We start from the raw sequence: 18,096 nt of genomic DNA, 5'->3' as shown, positions 1-18,096 counted from the left end.
TCTCCCATCCCCTGGAGCCCATTGAAGCTCAGGCCGACTGCTTCGGAGACTCCATCCAGCCCCCTCCTTCTCTGCCGTCCCCTTCTTCTTCTTTTGCCCTCCATCGTTCCCAGCATGAGGCTCTTCTCCAGGGAGTCCTTCTTCCTTCTCATGAGGTGGCCAAAGTCTTAGAGTTTCCTCTTCAGGATCTGGCCTTCTAAAGAGCAGCCAGGGTGGATCTCCTCTAGGACTGACCGGTTGGATGGCCTTGCAGTCCAAGGGACTCAATGCAGGAGTTTTCTCCTCCAGCACCATCCTTCAAAGGCGTCCATTCTTTGGCGCTCAGCCTTCCTTATGGTCCAACCTTCACAGCCATCCATTGCAACTGGGAAAACCACAGCCTTGCCTACACGCGCTTGTGTTGGCAGGGTGATGTCTCTGCTTTTTAGGATGCTGTCTAGATTGGCCATCGCTTTCCTCCCCAGGAGCAAGCCTCTTTTGATTTCTTGGCTTCAACTTACTAGTCATTTAGTGACTGTTTGAAAATATGGCAGACCCCCCCAAAAGGGTACAAGTAGTCCTTAACTTACGACCACAATAGAGCCCAAAATTTCTATTGTTCAGTGAGACATTGGTTAAGTGAATTTTGTCCTGTTTTATGACCTTTCTTGCCACAGTTGCTAAGTGAATCACTGCAGTGGATAAGTTAGTTTCCTGGTTATTAAGTGAACCCATCTTCCCCATTGACTTTGATTGTCAGAAGGTTACCAAAGGGGATCACGTAACCTTGGGATACTTGACCGTCATAAACATGAGTCAGTGGCCAAACATCTCGTGGTCGTAACTGTGAAAAACATGTCACCTTTTCCCCATTCATTTAGTAACTTTGAATGAATTGTTGTATTGTGACCTGGATTTGAAGTTCTGAGTTCTTGTCTTGGTGGTCACTTGGCCGAATTTTCAGTGTCCGGAAACCAGCCTTCATTGATGGATGTTTCTGGGCTCACATGACCACGATCCTCGATGTTTTGTTTTTTGCTGGAAACGGGCGTTTCCAGGGCTTCCGGTTTGCAGCAGGAAAAGGAGCCGCTTCCCTGGGGAAATTTTACCAGGATTTTTTCCAGGGTTTTGTAACTTGGAGAAGTTTTGTAAGTTGAAGGGAGGAGAGGAGAAAAGATTCCCAGTTTGGACGCTTGCCACAGGCCACAAACCGTCTTCCCACGGTTTTCCAGGCACCCAGTCATTCTGGGATTCTTTCCGAGGGTCTTCTGAATGTTCGGCCTGATGAGAAGAGGGTACGATGGGTGGTTTGGGGGAAGATTCTGTGTGTGTGTGAGAGAGAGAGAGAGAGAGTGTTGTGTCCTTTCTAGGTTAACCTCGAAATGCGTTTGCTAGTCAGTCATATTCATTGTAGGGGGGAAGAAGCCCTGAGAAGCAAGGCTCCCCAAACTTGGCAACTTTAAGACTTGTGGACTTCAACTCCCAGAATATCTTCAACCAAGAAGACCTTCAAGTCTAGTGACTCAAGTCCAAGACAGCTTACCTTCAGTGGGGGCTCCATCACTGGAGGTTTTTGAGAAAAGACTGGTCAGCTATCTGTCTGAGATGGTGTAGGGCGGAGATCTTCAAACATGGCAACTTTAAGACTTGTGGTGAGTTGAATGCCACAAGTCTTAAAGTTGCCAAGTTTGAAGACCTCTAAGCTAAAGGAATTGTTGAGACCTTCAGGTTTTCCATCCCTGCCCCGCCTACTCCCTCCTTTGTCACCACCCCCTCTGTGTGGCCACTCCCCCTCACCCGGGTGCTGTCTTTACCAGACCCCCATCTTCAGCTCCCCAAAGGTTGCCAGCTGGTGGGGGGGGGTTTGCAGCTGCCTATGCCCAAAATCTCGGTGCCTCTCGGGCAGCTGAGGAGGTGGGTCATAAGCCGAGAAGGATCTCCCCTCCATGGGGGTCCTGCTTGTATGACATGTCCTCTTCTCTGTAGAAGCCCCCCCCCCCCATCCCATTTTCTTGGCTATAAAGTGGGGGAGAAACACAGGCAGCTTTGCAAACCTTGGAGGGTCTCTTTGCAACATCTGTTCAGCATAAAAAGGCCTTGCATGGCTTTCGCTGGAAATTGGATCTCCAAACAGCCCCCTCCCACCCACCCACCCACCCGGTTTGTCTTCTCCTTGAGAGGAGACCTTCCCCCTCTCTCCACTGCCCACACCCGCTGGCCTTGACCTTCCTCTGCCTCTCCTATGGGCCACATGAAAGCCTTCTGCTCTGCTACCCCCCCCCCCCATTCTTCCACCATCGGAATAAAAGGAATTCTAATAAACCGTGGGGAGGGGCTGCCCATTCACTCTTTCCATGGAAACCGAAGAGGCTGACCCCGAGCAAGGGCTCTGTGGCTTGATCCCCCCCCCCCCCCGTCATGGCAGGAAGAAGAAGAAGAAGAGGAGGAGGAGGGAGGTGGCTGAAAAGACTTTTGGGGGGGGGCAGAGAGAAAGCTTTGGAAACAGGCTGCCAGGAGCACAGCATCTTGCCTCCTTCAAGGACAGCCTGGTGTGAAACAGTGAGGCTGGGAAGAAGGGAAGGAGTGCAGCCTCCCCGCCAGGAAATCCTGCTTCTTACCATGGCTGTTTTGTTTTGTGTGTGTGTGTGTTTGTGTGTGTGTGTGTGTGTGTTCGACCCCATTAGCCTGCTGGCCATGGAGTCACGGAGGCTTGCTTCCTGTCTTGGACCTCTGCTCTCCACTTCCCTGTCTTTCGTCAGCCGTGAAGAAGGACAATCTGCAGCCTTCCTTTCCCCCTTCTGGTTCTTCCCCGATGCTCCTTTGGTGCCCACCGTGGGATGATGGATTGTAGGGCGTCTGGCCCCCCTGCTGCCCAGGGGTGCTGCCCAGGGGTGCTGCCCAGGGGTGCTTGGCTGCTTAGATTCTTTGTGGGTGTGGAGAAACGCGTGCCTGGGTGTGCCAAGGGGGAGTCTGTAACTTGAGAATAAGGGCTCCCCCAGTGCTCAGTGCCTCCCCCGACCTCAGGTCTGGCCTTCCTGCCCTTCTCTTTAGGGTGGGGTACTGAAGTTAAGTACAGGTAGTAGTCCTCATTGAGTGACCAAAGGGACCAAAGTTATGACGGCACTAAACAAGGAAGGTTGTGGCTGGCGATCCTCCAAAGTTGTAGCAAAGTTGCAGTGTCTCGGCGTCACCTAAGCAAAGCTGAGGCAGAAGCTGGCAGGAAGTTACCAGTCGCAGCCCTGTGACCTTGCTCTTAAAGACCGCATGCAATTCACTTAACGACTGCAACCAGAACTGCTGCTGTGAGTGGGAGTTTTTGCTTAATGACCACATCGCTTAGTGACGAAGTTCCCGGTCCCAGTTAGGGACATGAACTGAAGGTTACCTGGGGGTAGACAGGCAAAAGGAAAGATTTCTTGAAGCAGAGTGTAGGTAAACTGTGGAACTCACCGCCACAAGGTTAGGATGATGGTTTATCTCCCAGGCAGTTTTGGAAAGCTGGGTCTTGACTTTCTATACCCCCTTGCTGGGTTTCCTGTGCGGCTCTTTTCTTCTAAAATACAGTTGCCCCAAAGCAAGGTGGACTGACAGATGGGGAAGGCAGCTCCTTGTCCTCCAAGTTGCCCCATTGCCTGTTTTCAGGCAATCAATCAATCAATCAATCAGAATAGAGCTAGAAGGGACCCTGGAGGTCTTCTAGTCCAACCCTTGCTCAACCAGAAGTCCCTATACCATTTCAGACGGGCCTGCGCAATTTCTTCTTGAAAACCTCCCATGATGGATCACTCACAACCTCTGAAGGCAACTTCTGTTCCAGGGGTTGATTGTCCTCCCTGTCGGGAAGTTTCTCCTTAATTCCAGGTTGTCCCAAAGGTGCTTTTTTTTTTCCAGAGGCAACTGGACCTTCTTGTTTCTCTTTGAAAATGTTTCGCTTCTTATCCAAGAAGCTTCTTCGGCTCCGACTGGATGGTGGGGAATGTCAGAGCTGAAGAAGTTTCTTGGATGAGGAACGAAACGTCTTCAAACAAAGGAGCCCAGTGGCCTCTTGGAAAAAAGCAGCTTTGGGGCCACCGTTGCTTCTCCTCCTGCCTTCAGATGCTTTGGAGAATAAGTTGACCCCCTTTTTCTTTGGGGCATCCCCTCAGACACTGGAAGCCTGCTCTCCTGTTTCCCGCAGTCCTCTTTTTCTCTAGAAGAGCCAGGCCCAGTTCCTGCAACCGTTCTTCCTATGTTTTAGCCTCTAGGTCTATGTGAGCTGGCTCTGACCCAGCCCTCCTTATCTGGGAATGGGATGGCCCCCAGCCCCACCCAACCCCCAGACATCCAGTAGGTTGAGCATGGTAGTGTGAAGCATCTCCAGGTTGGGTTGTCTGTAGCATCTCAATGTCAGTCATCTCTTCATACTTTTTCAAATCGGTGCGATAGCCTTCTGTCTGTGCTGCGTCCTCTAATTCCAGCACATCTGGAGGCTGTCCCACTTTGGGGCCTGGCTAGGATTGTAAATCTCCCCCCCCCCGGCCCCCCTTCACACCCTCCTGGTCTTTGTTACTCCAAAAAGCTCTGTCTGTGTGTGTGTGCAGAGGGCAGTGGTTGAAAGCAAGTTGGATGTAGACCTGGAGGAGACATCTCTGGGCTCTGGGGTTGATTTGGGGAGCCTGCCAAGGGGCTCTGGGGCACCGAGATGGGCAGGGTTGCCCCCTGGCTTGGAGAAAGGGCAGGAAGGCTGATGAAGAAGAGGATGAGGATGGGGGCTGCTCCCTGGTCTCTCCTATCGCTTTCATCCTGCCCCTTAACTAGGGGTTAACTCTCTGAGCAAGAACTGCCAGGGGTGATGGGAGACCTTGAGGGGGACCTGACCCTCCTCCTCCTCCTCCTCCTCCCGCGTGGGAGAATCACCCCGTGGGTCAAGAGGTCGACGGTGGGGGAGGGGGGAAGAGAGCCTCTTTTGCCCGATCCGGCTGGGCTTGAATCCGCTCGGGAGGAAGCCCCCTCCCCTTGCCCAGCCTCCAGGGAGAGGAGGGGGGATCTTCCCTCCCCTCCCGCATCCCGTCCCGGCTGCCAGAGGGACGGAGGCTTCCTTTGTTCCCTCCCCCTCCCAGCTCCTTTCTCCTGCCACTCCAGAACCCAGCCTCCACACCGGGGAAATCAGATGCCACCGACTCTCATTTGCTAGGACCCTGCCTCTCCCTCCCACGCCCCCCCCCAGCAGCTCTGAGATCCGAGCTGCGTCAGTCACTGCCTGTTTGATCCGCCTGCAGCTGCCCGAACGATGCAAAGCTGCAGGTGCGCCGTGTCCTCCTCCCCCTGGATGCGCCCCCTCCCCCCTATTCTCGGCGCCCCCTCCCCGGCTCCCTGCTTACCCCCGATGACCGCTCTTTGGCCTCCCCGCCATTCTCCTGCATCCCGGCGGAGGCTGGGGGGGGGGAGCACATCCCCCCGCCCGTCCGCCTCCCCCTCCTCCCGGGGTTGGATTTCAAGGCGAGGGAGGGGCGCAGCCAGCCACGAAAAGACGGTGTGGAAATTGCTCAGCTCTCGCCTCCCTCCCTCCCTCTCTCTTTTCGCCATCCTTTTCGCCTTTCCACGTTCAGTTGCTTCCTCTTCCATTAGCGTTCACCTTGATGCTGAACGAGGAAGGGGAGCGGAGGGGGGGGGGGATGGAGGGGGTTTAAACAACTCTGCAGCCTTTTTGATTCCCCCCCTTTCCTATACCGCCGCTTGCAGCCCCCTCCCACGCCCCCAAGCCCGACGCACCGCGGGCTGCCTTGATTCCTGATTGCTATTCTTGGCACAAGCGGGCGCGCGCACGCACACACTCACACACACATACGGAGAGACAGAGGCGGTGAGGGGGGGGAGCTTGGATCGCGCATCACACGTTGGCAAAGCTGCCACCCACTCGAGAGAAAGCAGCGCGCAGTGCCGTCCCTGCCTCCCCTTGCAACGCAGCGGCAGCCGCGTCGGGGACCCTGATGTCTCTATAGCCGAAGTGCGAAGAAGCCCGTCTCACCCCCCCGCCCAGCCGCCCGCCCGCCCCCTTCCTTCCTTCCTTTCCCTCCGGCACTTTACCCCTCCTCCCCCCCTCACCCTTTCTCTTCTGCTTTTAGCAGTCTGCAGCCAACCCATCAAATCCCCCCTTTCTGCAGGCGCGCGCGCGCACACCCCCGCCGCTTCTTGAACTGCCAGCATTAAAATTTCAACCTGGATGCTACGGGGGCCTTTTTTTAATTACCTGCTGTCCCCAGCGGCTTGTGAATCACAGCTGCTGGAAGAGCTCCAAAGGGATACGGGAGAGAAGGAAGGAAGGAAGGAAGGAAGGAAGGAAGGAAGGAAGGAAGGAAGGAAGGAAGGAAGGAAGGAAAGGAGCGCCGATTCTGCTACTCCCTACTCATCCCCCCCTCTCCCTCCTTCCTAAGGATTTAATCGGTGGCCGTCGCTTGTCTGGAGGGAGCCAAGAGGAGAAGCGCTGAAGGACGGCGGTCGGGAAAGAGCTGGAGAGCATCTTGCAGGTACTATGGAAATTGGGGAGGGGGATGCGGAGGGGGGGGAGGGAGGAGAGACAGCCCTTGTGAATGCTTTGAGGTGCCATTGGTGGGCTTGCAGAAATGCTCTCCGGCCATTCATTCATTCATTCCCTCGTTCCCTTGTCTTCTTCCGCTGATGCCATTTGCCACTCGAGTGCGCTTGGGGAGGGAGAGGCGTTGAGAAGAGCAATTCGGGGAGGGCGGGGGGGGGAGGGAGGCGGCTTCTGGGTACCAGCTCCCTCTTCTTCCCTCCCTCCGGCTCTCTCTCTCTCTCTCTTTCTCTCTCTCTGGGGCCAAAGAGGGGCTGGGCTTGGAGGATCGGTGGGATGCCAGCAGAGCGTCTTTGGCCATCCTTGCCTTTGGATATCTGTGGAAAGGAGAAGTTTGACTCTGCTTTCCTCGCTTTCTGGAAAACCCAAATGGGTCTTCTGTGGGAACTTTAAAGGCTGTTACATCCTCCTGGTAGGGTGTGTGAAGGTTTTGGAAGGAGTCTCAGCCCCAGGATAGCCCAAATTCTCATTTCCCAGGGCAGCAGCTTCTCATCTCTCTTTTCTTCAAAGATCAGGCTAGGGTTGGTCGGGGACCCCTTCTCTCCCCCCCTTGGAAGGGGGTTCTGTTCCCAGGGCAAATATATCCCCCACCCCCAAGCCACATCCTCTGTTCTCCCCTGGCTCTAAAGAGATGGGCTCTCAAAAATGCACACCCAAGAGCCTCTTGAGAGAGCATGTTTGGGGTTGGGAGAAAGCATCCAGCCACTGACGACCTCCACGCGAGCGAGCGAGGGGAACCTAGATTTCATTTATTTGTTTATCCATCCTTCCTGTTTTTTAAAAACCTTCCCAGCCTTTTCTCCGGCTGTGCAAGGTGGGATGGCTGCAGCTCACGGGGAACATTTCCTCCCGAGCCATCCCATTAAATCCAACAAAGTGGAACGGATTGTCAATTGCAGCCCATTGGTTTGGCGTTTGTGTTTGTGCCCGGGCGTGGGTGGGCGTGTAGATGTGAGTGGAATTCCTAATGTAAATCGGGAATTGGGTTTGTCTCTCTGTCTCTGTTTCTGTCTCTGTTTCTCTCCCTCTCTCTCTCTCTCTCTCTCTCTCTCTCTCTCTCTCTCTCTCTCTCTCAGTGAGTTTGTGTGTGTGTTCTATTTATACTTAAGGTTGCCTTGATGTTGGAAGAGAGGTGAGAAACCAGCAAAGTTTGGGAACATTTGCATCTTTCTAGATCTCTAGGGAGCTTCTCCGTCGTGCAGGTCAAGGTTGTCCCAAAGGGGCTTTTTCAAAAGAAAACTGGACTTTGTGGACAGAGTCCAGTTGCAAAGTCCAATTACAAACAAAGTCCCAGTTGCCTCTTGAAAAAAAGCCATCTTTTTAAGATGGTATTAAACTTTGGGGAATGGCAGCAAGGTTCACAACGACAGTTCAGAGGGGAGCTGATGAACAGATTTCTGTGGAAAAAGTCTCAGATAAATGGGACATGGCAAAGTTGGAGGGCCAGGGTCCTTTGGGGGTGAGAAAAGGGATATTTCCTCTTAACCCCCCATTGCTGGTGTTTTTCAGGCTTTATTTTCTCCAGGAGATACTTTAAAAAATAGCAGGTGGGCTTTTTTTTGCCTGTGGCTTCTGTGAAAGGATGATGGTTTAATAGGATGGTGGTTTTACAGCAGCTAGGTTGTTGATTGCGCAACATTGGAAAAAAGATTTTTTGCCGACAATTGGTCAATGGACTCAGAAAGTGGCGGGGTTCGCCGAAATGGCAAAAATTTCAGCTTTCTTAAAAGCTCAGAAACAGGAGGATTACACACAGGAATGGGCAAAATGGATTGATTATATACAGAATAAATACTAGACTAGGAGTTATTATCTAGCCTTTAGGTAAGAATGTTTAGACCGATAGATGATCAGAGTAAATAGTATATGGGATGTTTGGAATTGTTAGAGTGGTATATAGCGGAAGTCAGGGGGGTGGGTTTGTGTGGGAGGTGGGGGAGGGTTAGGGTGGAGGGTGGGGCAATATATATGTATGAATAAATTAGAAGATGGGACTAATGAAACATTGTTAGGCTAGGAGAAATTTATATTAAGAGTTATAGATGTTAAATTAGCTTAGAAAATGATCAATGTGTTGTTATTAATTTAAGAGAAATTTATATAGTGTTTGTTGGGAGGAGAGGGGTTATGAGTAATCTATTTTAAGATGGGGGGAGGGGAGGGGGTAAAGTGTTTGGTATAATATTTGAATGTGAATTTTTGCGGGGGGGTTGGGGGGGTATAGCATTTGTATGAGATTTATATTGTGTGGAGGGGGGGTGAAAAGGGGGAAAATTTGTTTGTACAAAACTCTTTTAATAAAAAAAAAAATAGGATGGTGGTTGAAGAAGAGGGTTTTTTTCCTTGCTGGACTCGGAATTAGACCAAGAAAATCTGAGTTTAAATTTCTGCAAAGGAGGACCCTCTACAAGATCTTCCTCTAAAGCTATTTTCATTAAGTCTGTCCTCCCTCGCAGGACAATTTCAGGTAGAAAATAAATGGCTGCCCATCATCATCCCCCAGAGAGGTCTACGGGTAGTCCTCGACTTACAACAGTTCACTTAGTGCCCATTCAAAGTTATAACAGCCCTGGAAAAAGGTGACTTACGACCGTTTTTCACACAGCTGTTGCAGCACCCTGAGGTCACGGCATCAAAATGCCCTGGTTCATATTTATGACGGTTGCTGTATCCCAGGGTCACGTGATTCGCTTTTGCGACCTTCTGGCTAGCAAAATCAACGGGGAAGCCAAAATTCACTTAACAACCGTTTTGCTAACTGACCAGCTGCAGCAATTCCCTTAAGAACTGGGACAAGGAAGGCGGCAAAATGGGGCAAAATTCACTTAACGAATGTCTCGCTTAGCAACGGAAATGGTGAGCTCAATTCTGGTCGTAGGTCGAGGACTACCTGTCGCCGAGTTCTTTGGAGTAGCTACAAATGAGAAACAAAGACCATTGTGTGCATTTTGGGTGCATCACATCCCCACCCGTAAAATCCAGCTGTGTTCACAGCATCACACAACTGAGCTTAGGTGGGTAAGAAAACTCGGATCCTGGGCAGGCCAAGAGAAATGAGGCCAAGGGTTGCTTCACACAACACAAAGACAAACGCAACACAGGGCAGCTTGTGTGGTCTTCTTTCCACGTTGCGAAAATCCACCCCGAGTTGGTAACCTATCAGGTTTAGCCATAAAAGGAATTTTGACTTCACGGGTTGTATGAACTTAGCTGTTGTGGTTTCTCCCTCTTGACTCATGGCTCAGCTTTGGCACCTGTGATTTATAGCCAGGGATATATGGTTTTTCCACAGCTTGGAAGGAAAGGGTAACAAAGGGGGGCTTTTTAAAATATATATACATATATAAAATCTTGCTTTTTTCACGAATGATGTTTGATCAAAAAAGAAGGGCAGATGGCTTAGTAACTGAAGGATATAAAAATGAGAAACTTTTTCCCTGTTAAAGTGAATGTGAGGAAACGTATTACAGGTATCCCTTGACTTACAACAATCCATTTAGTGGCCTTTTCAAAGTTACGACGACACTAAAAAAGCGACTTAGGATCATTTTTCACATGGACGTTGGAACATCACTCCCGTTGGTCACAAAATCCAGACCGTTGGCAACTGACTCATAATTATGACGGTTGCAGCAAAGTCCCACAATCCCCCTTTGCATCTGCCTGACAAGCAAAGCTCATGGGAGAGGCCAGTTTCGCTTAACAACCGTGTGACTAATTTAACCACCGCATGGATTCATTCAACGACTGTGGCACGGAAGGTTGTAAAAGGGAGCGAAATTCACTTAAATCTTTCGCTGAGCCACGAAGATTTTGGGCTCCGTTGGGGCCGTGAGTCGAGGTCTACCTGCCCTGCAGTTGAACAGGGAGGCGGGAGGGAAGATGTGAATGGCACAGGGCAATTCATCTGATAACCGTGAGAATGAATGGCAGCCAATAATAATATTTAAAAGCAAATAAATAACCTCAAAGGGGGAGAAGAGAAACTTAGCTTCCTCCCCAGCCAGCTCAGTCTCCGGAAGCGGCTGGTCATTGCTTTGAGCTGGGCTGAGATTTCAACCTCTCCTCCTTGCCCCTGGCTGAGGGTCTCTGGGTGGCCTCCCATCCGAGCCCTGGGAGAGCCGACGTCAGCCAAGGTCAGCTCAACGTTGGCCGAAGAAGAGACCACAGCTACCCCAAGAGCTTAAGAGAAGCTCAGCCTGGCAGAGAAGGGGCTCCGCAGTTGGCTCGCACCCCAATTTGTAATACCTGCGTCGCCTTTCACTGAAACGGAGGTGCCCTTGGCTTTCAGAGCCCCCCCCCTTCCCCAAGCCAGACTGAGCAGAACAGAATCTTCATTGGCTGCCCTCGCCTGATTCTCCATCAACGTAAGGCAGCCTTGGCATTTCAAACTGTCCGCAGGAAGAAAAAAAGAAAGAAAGGGGGAAAAAAAGAATTACCTTCCTTTCAGGTAAACAGAGTAGATCTCTTCCGTGCTACAGATTTTGAGCCGAAGCCAAAGGTGGGCAGGCAGGTTGCCAGGGGCCCTGAACCTCAGGGAAAAGCCAAGGTGTTTGGGGGGTCCTGGGAATTAAATGGTTTATTTTTAAATGTTTCTTTGCAATGTTGCTGTGCCTCTCCCTGGTCGGAGAAGCCAAGGGGCTATTTGCCAGGAGGGGCGGTTGGTGGGTTTTTTAAACTGGGGAGGGGGAGGGAGGAGAGGAGTAATTGCTTGCTTTGTTTTCCTCTCTCCAATGACGTTGTTTGTTGCTGTTTCATAATAAAGTGGAATCTGGGAGGGCAGGCAGAAAAGGGGTGGAGGGGTGGGGGCTGTTGGAGAGAGAGGATTTATATTGGGCTTAATAGATTCCCAAGGGGACCCTTGGAGATGAAAGCCAAGCGGAGCCCCCATCTCTTGCATTAAAGATGCCGAGAAGCAGCCACGCCGGACCCCTCCTCCCTCCTCCCCCCTCCCCCCCCCCCGTCTCTCTTTTTTCTCTTAAAGGGGGCTTTATAATGAAGGCTCTAATAGGAGAGTTCCAGCCTCCTGGGATTGTGCGTTGTTGCTGTGTGTCTTTGGCGTTTTGCACGGTTGGGGAGGGAGCCAGGCAGGACTGAGGAACACACACCAAGGGCACAGAGGTAGACTGCCCCTGGACATGGCAGCTCCAGACTTGGTCTCAGGGCTCACAGCTGTGAGAAATCCCTGGAAGGAAGGGTGTGTGTGTGTGTGTGTGTGTGTGTGTGTGTGTGAAGACGGATGGGCCAAGCTGGAATTGATGATGCCAATCAACCGTTATAATTGGTTCCGAATTGACCCGGTTGGCACCAATTGCAGACCTTGGCACTTTCCTTTATCTAACTTTTCCCGGTATTCCTCGGCTTACGATCACCCACTTGGTGGCCATTCAAAGTTACTGGGAAAAAGAAGAAGCTTACAGACGGTCCTCGGACTTCTGACCAGGGCAGCACGATCACTTGGTCAAAATGTGACCCCTGGGCAACTGGCGTCTGTGGATGATGGTTGCAGCGTCCTGGAACTGCGTGATTGCCAGTTGTGACCTTCTCAGCTGGCCTCCAACAAGCCCAAGTTCACGGGGTGGGGGTGGGGAGCCAGACTCGCTTAACAACTGTGCAACTTGCTGAACGGCCATGCTGATTCTCTTAACGGCCGCAGCAAAAAGGGGATAAAAATCAGACTTGACTTAACAACTGCTTCACTTAGCAATGGAATTTCTGAACCCAAGTGAGGTTGTAAGTCGGAGCATGCCAGCTGAATCCTGAGGACTTGTGGATGGCTGTTGAGGAAGGACAGCAAGAAGCTAATAGCAACGGTCAAGCTTTTTGGTCTGCTGGCTGAAATGAAAGTGTGATGATGGAAAGGGAGAGCTTGATTGCTACAGCCAAGGCAGATGGCCTATTGACGCATGTCAGGTTCAAAACTACACAGATAAGAGGGAGATGCGGCAATTGAGGGGATGGCCCAGAATTCCTTGGGGAGATAACTCCTGTAAGTGAGCCAAGCTACGTGCCTCCCTGGCTCCCTTCCAGCTTTGATCTGCTGTCACGTTTTGACAGCAGCTGGCTGGGGAATTCTGGGAGTTGAAGTCCTCCCATCTGAAAGTGTCTAGGGCTGAGAAATTCTGCCCTAGAGGGAGGAAAGGGCCAGATTCAAAATCTGCTTTTCTTCTGGCTGGAAGGAAGAGAGTTTGCTCTCTTCCCCACCAGCCCAGGACCAGCTGGATCGGACCTTTCCCCCAGCCCTCTTCTGGCCTTCTCCTCTCTCCCCGGAACCCCCTGGGAAGGAGATCCACAGGGTGACCATCGGTTCTCTCCCATTCCCACCCCACGGACAAAAGAATATGGGGCAGGAGCTGCCTTTGTCCGGTCCCAGAATGGCCTGGCCTTCCAAAGACCCCCAAAGCCCAGCCAAAGAGACCCCGAGATCCAGAGTGAAAGGCAAGGCTGGGAGAAGGCCATCCCTTGGGACCCCACATTTTCCCCTTTGGCTAAATTGAGAGGAGGGGGAGCGCCGCTTGGCAGGAATCCCAGGAAGGGCTGCATCCTTGGAAAATGAAAAGGGAGGTTTTTTTGGATCCTGAGCTTCAAAAGGAATCCCAGTTAAGGCAGAGATGGGTAGTGTTGGGTACTTAGAGGAAAGCTGCATTGGGAGATCTCCAAGTGGTCCCAGAGTGGGGAGGGTCTTTGGCCTTCTCCAGAGCTCTCTTCCCTCCCAAGAACCATCAAATGTTTCGGCTGGTGGTGCAGTTGGCGGCTGGCAGCCAGTTTCCAAGGGGGACTTAGCAGCTGGTGTTCTCCATGTCAGCTCGCACCAAGAGTTCAGGGAAAGAGAAAAATGGCTGTGCCCCCCCCCTCCAGACCCTCTAACCCTCCTCACCAGAAGGCAGCGAGGCTGTTCGTCTCCAATCTGTCTCCAGCCCTGGGCAAAGCTGGACTGGCATCCTTGCCTTTGCTGCCAGGAGGGGAAGAACGAACCTTCTTTCCAAAGAAGCTGTGCTTGTCCAAAGACGTTTGGGCTGGAGGGCTGCAGTCCCGGGGTGAGATAGAGAGGGAGGGCAGGAGGAGTGCAAGGATGCCCTCCCCCCAATGCCTGCTTCCCCCTGGGGGGATTGGCTTTCCTGGGGGCCATTGTGTGGTGCGGGTGGGACCCCATCTGGGCTGGGATTGCCCAAGAGGGACATCTGAAGGCATCCATCTATCCTCCACTTTTTCTGCTCCGAGCTCTCTCCTCTGCCGGTGACGGATGGCGCTCTCCTCTCCTTCTCCTGCAGGGAGCAAGGATGCGGCCCCCTCCTCCTTCCCCCACCCTGCCAATTCCCCTATAAATGGTCATCATTAAGATCCTCGGGCATCCGATTTATTTTGCTTTCTGTCTGGCTCAGCCTCTTACGGAAGGAAGGAAGCGCAAGCGAGCATTGGAAGAGAGGGAGGCAGGCGGGGGGGGGTGCAGCAGACACACTCGGCTGAACAGCAGAGGGAAAATGAGCATGGGGGAGGGAGGGAAGCCAAGGGGCCTGGGCGAGACAATCCATCAATCTTGGGAAGAGGGGGGGGGTCTGGGCTCCTCTGCGTTGGCTAGAGCCTTGGGGAAGGAGGTCAGGGGGGTGTAGGCCTCTGCTGGCAGGTGCCACCTGCTCGGGGTCTGTGAAAGCTCCCCTGGGAAGAAGAAGCAGTGGGCTCCCTGGGGAGGCATGGCCCAGGCCAGGGGAAGGCTCCATGAAATGATCCCTCCTCCTGTTTTTCTCCGAAGGTAGGAAGAACATCTTCCAGGTTCTGGATGTGGGTCAACTCTAGAACCTGCCAATGGACAGGTAGACTTGCATTCTTTCTGTGCTCGGCTATTTAGCAATCTGTAATTTCTGACTACGGGCAGCAACGTTCTTGGAAAGGAGCTGCTGAAACCTGGCTTGTCCCTGGACAGCCCATCCCTGAAGCCGGGAACAAAGGCCGGGGAGGTGGCTGGGCCACACTGACCACAACTCCCAGTCCGAGGATTTTTGAGGAGCCGTCGTGCCCCTGGCTGGAAATACCGGGGCCTGGAAGGCTGCCCCAGTAAGAAGGAGCAGCCCAGCAGCAGGCTGCCTCTGTAAATGCCCCTCCACGGTGCCGCAATACTTCTGGGTGGCATGGTTTTAACTTTGGTTGTGCCATTCTTTCAGCGGGAGCGAAGGGACGATCCTCCTTTACGTCAAAGGACATCGAAGGGCAGAGCGGAGATTTTGAGGTCCTCGCTGGTTCTAAATGCCTGTATTTGTTTTTCATTTTGCATCTAAAATAGGAAAGAAGGGGCTGGTTTGGATTATTGGTGGTTTTTTCCCCCCTAGCTTTTTTTGCATCGAACGAAACAGAAGCCCGGTGGGTAAAGCATATGAACCACGGGGTTGCTGGATGGGGGGGGGGTCCCAGACCCCTGACTCTTTACAGGAAGAAGGGGTCTTATTGACAGTAGCCTCCAGCCAGGTATCCCATTTGAACCTGACAGATGTTGTGTGTGGCATCGTGGGTTAATTGGTGTTTTTTTTCCTGGCCCCTGATTAACGAAGGGATTTTTGGAGATGTAAGATGGCGATGTGGTTTATGGGTCACTTCGTTTGTCACTTAAATCTTACGACCACCGGAAGGCTGGTGACGTCTGCCTGAATGAAATGCCTGCGGAGTCTTCCAGGACCAACCGGGACTCAATGCATCCTTCCTTTTTGTCCGCGATTCCCGTTTCACGCGCTGCTTCCGCTGGCATGCAGAGAGACTGCGGGCATTCTCCTAAATTCACAGAAAAATGACAGTCGGGCACTAAGGGGGCCTGGGATAAACTCCTGGAGGGGCATTTGAGCCCCATCATTTGGCCCGTGGGGACGGACAAGAATTCTGTTCTTCTTTGCCGAAGACGCAAAAGTTCAATTAACAAGTTTTGGGATCTGGAATCCTCTTCTTTCCGTTTTTTCCCCCTGAATTAAAAACAGGCTTGCCAGATGCCCCTGCAGGAGGAGGTAAACCAGCAAAGATGGGCTCCTCTATCTTCAAAGCCAGCCTACCTCGAGCACCAAATTCAGGCAGTCCTCGCTTAGCAAAAGCCTCGTAAAGCGACCATCCACAGTGACCGCCGGGATGGGAAAGTTGCTTTTGCAGCTTCCGCAGGTCTGCAAAAGTGAAGGAAAGATGAAGGAAGGAAGATCATGAGTGCCCGCTTTGCTTAACAACCGAGTTGCTGGCCTCGATTGTGGTCGTTAAATGAGGACGACCTGTAATGCAGAGGAGAACTGCTGACTTTGTGCCTTGTTTGTGTGTTTCCCGAGCAATGTAGCTGTCTGTTGAGGGAAGGCTGGGGGATTGGACAGGGATTAACAGAGTTGGAAGGGACCTTGGAGGTCTTCTAGTCCAACCTCCTACCCAAGCTGGAGAATCTATACCATTCCAGACAAAGAGTTGTCCAATCTCTTCTTAAAAGCTTCCAGTGATGAAGCACCCACAACTTCTGGAGGCAAGTTGTTCCACTGATTAATTGTTCTATCAGGAAACGTCTCCTTAGTTCCAGGTTGCTTCTCTTCACTAACCTTGATTAGTTTCCACCCATTGCTTCTTGTCCTGCCCTCAGGTGCTTTGGAGAAGAGGTTGACCCCCTGTTCTTTCACCCCATCTCATGGGCGTCCACAGGTATGGTCAAAAAAGGTGAGGTGGCACTCATGGCGATGCCACAAAGCTCCACCTGTACATCCCATCATAGGAGCCCCTGGCCTCAATCCTTTTGACCTCACCTGTCGGCCCCACAGCTCCTTCCACTTACTTGAAGCTTCCAGGGGGCTGAAAACCTGTAACACCCATTGCTAAGCCTTGGGCCAAGATGGATCACCATACTTCATGGATAGGATCTTGGATTCCTCCATTCTTCTAGCTTGGCCAAGAAACAAGGGCCGTGCAGTCATCCAGGAGGGCATCCTTGATCGGAGAAAGAGGAAAAGGCAGGAATGAGTTGGGGGGAGGGGAGATGGACGGGAGGGCTGAGAGATTGATTACCAAAGGAAGGAGGGGGGAGGGTTTCCAGAAAGATAAAGGGCAGGCCAAAGCTTTGGGGGTTGGTGGAGGTGGGGAGCTTTGGTGGTGGTCTTCTGAAGGGGTGCAACTCTTGCCAGCTGCCCTTAGCAAAATGGAGAAGGAAGGAAGGAAGGAAGGAAGGAAGGAAGGAAGGAAGGAAGGAGAGAACAGAACTGAGGGAGAGATAGAAGGATGGGTTATAGAAAGACGCAAGGAAGGGATGGAGCACAAGAGGGAGGGAAGGGACAAGGAAGGAAAGAAGGAAAGAAAAAGAGGGAGGGAAGAAAGGGAGGGTGGAATGAAGAAAAGGAGGAAGGAAAGAAGGTAGAGGAAGGAATGAGGGAGATAAAGGAACAAAAGAGAAAGGAATTGAGGGAGAGATAGATGGGTTATAGAAGGGAAGGGATGGAGCACAAGAGGGAGGGAAGGAACAAGGTAGGGAAGAATGAATGAAAAAGAGGGAAGGAAGGAAGGAAGGAAGGGAGAGAGGAAGGAAGAAAAGGAGGAAGGAAGGAAATGAAGGGAGGGAGGGATGGGAGGGTGGGTTAGAAAGAAGAAAGGAAAGGATGGCGCACAAGAGGAAGGGAAGGGACAAGGAAAGAGGGAAAAAAGAAGTGAAGGGAGGGAGGGAGGAATGAAGAGAAGGAGGAAGGAAAAGACAGGGAGGGAGGGGGGCTGCTTTCCTGGTCCCTCTCCCTCTCCCTCTTCCTGGTCAGCTGGGTGAGGCAGCAGAAGTGGGCAAAGGTGGATCATTAGCTGCAAAGGAGCAGCTGAAGCGGCTTCTGTAAAAAGGCTGCCTGATTCCTCCATCGACCCCCTTGATTTAGAGGGAGGGGGTCAGAGGGCTATAAATTACGGCTGGGGAGGTGGGCGAGGGAGGGGCAATGGAGCGGAGGGAGGGAGGGAGGGAGGGAGGGAAGGTGGATTTGGGTCTGTGCCGCCCAGGGAGTTGGACGTGGTGGGTGACGTGGTCGCCCCTCTTAGCCAGGCGCTGACCGAGTTAAGAAATCCAGTTAGAGAAGCCGGGTGACTCAGTTTCCCCAGAGGGAAGGGAAGGTTTCCTGTGGCTGTTGGCGTGGTCGGAGGGCCCTTGTCTGAGAGGGAATCTGGGGGCATCTTTTTCCAACCTGCAGATGGGATTCAAAGCAAGAGACGTTTGCGGTGCTTCAGTTCTCTGCATGAGAAGCCTCCCATTCGTCTTCTCCTTCTTTTGAAGAGGCACAGGAGCAACCGAGGGATCCCACACATTTGCTTGGAGTTGAGCCCCAGTTGGGCATTGTCTTTGAACATCAATATGGGGGGGTCTTTGCACCCTGAAAATTGGGGTTTGGTTTTAGGTTACAAGAAGTAGCTTGCAAGGAGTTGGAAGGGAAGTTGCTGCTCCTGGGAGAAAGAATCTGATCTTGGTTCTGTTTACACCAGGGGTGTCCCAGGTTGGCAACTGGAAGATCTCCAGACTTTCAGTCCCACAATTTCCCCAGCCTGCAAGAAGTTGGAAGTTCACAGCTTTTCAAGTT

The 18,096-nt window shown here is 52.1% G+C and overlaps 1 protein-coding gene across 2 annotated transcripts in view; it reads left to right on the top strand.

Annotated features, from left to right (window-relative positions):
* RAI1 (retinoic acid induced 1) overlaps positions 1-18,096 on the top strand; it is a 103,156-nt gene that overhangs the window by 27,290 nt on the left and 57,770 nt on the right. For both annotated transcript variants that reach the window (XM_081965610.1, XM_081965609.1), the window contains exon 2: positions 6,393-6,485. The gene's annotated coding sequence lies outside the window, so the exon portion shown is untranslated. The remainder of the gene's footprint in view (positions 1-6,392; positions 6,486-18,096) is intronic.

The sequence above is a fragment of the Natrix helvetica genome (assembly GCF_964273705.1).
Source record: "Natrix helvetica genome assembly, chromosome: 13".
Classification (NCBI taxonomy): domain Eukaryota; kingdom Metazoa; phylum Chordata; class Lepidosauria; order Squamata; family Natricidae; genus Natrix; species Natrix helvetica.
The sequence above is the reverse complement of the archived record's forward strand: the minus strand, read 5'-3'. Positions and strand labels throughout refer to the sequence as shown.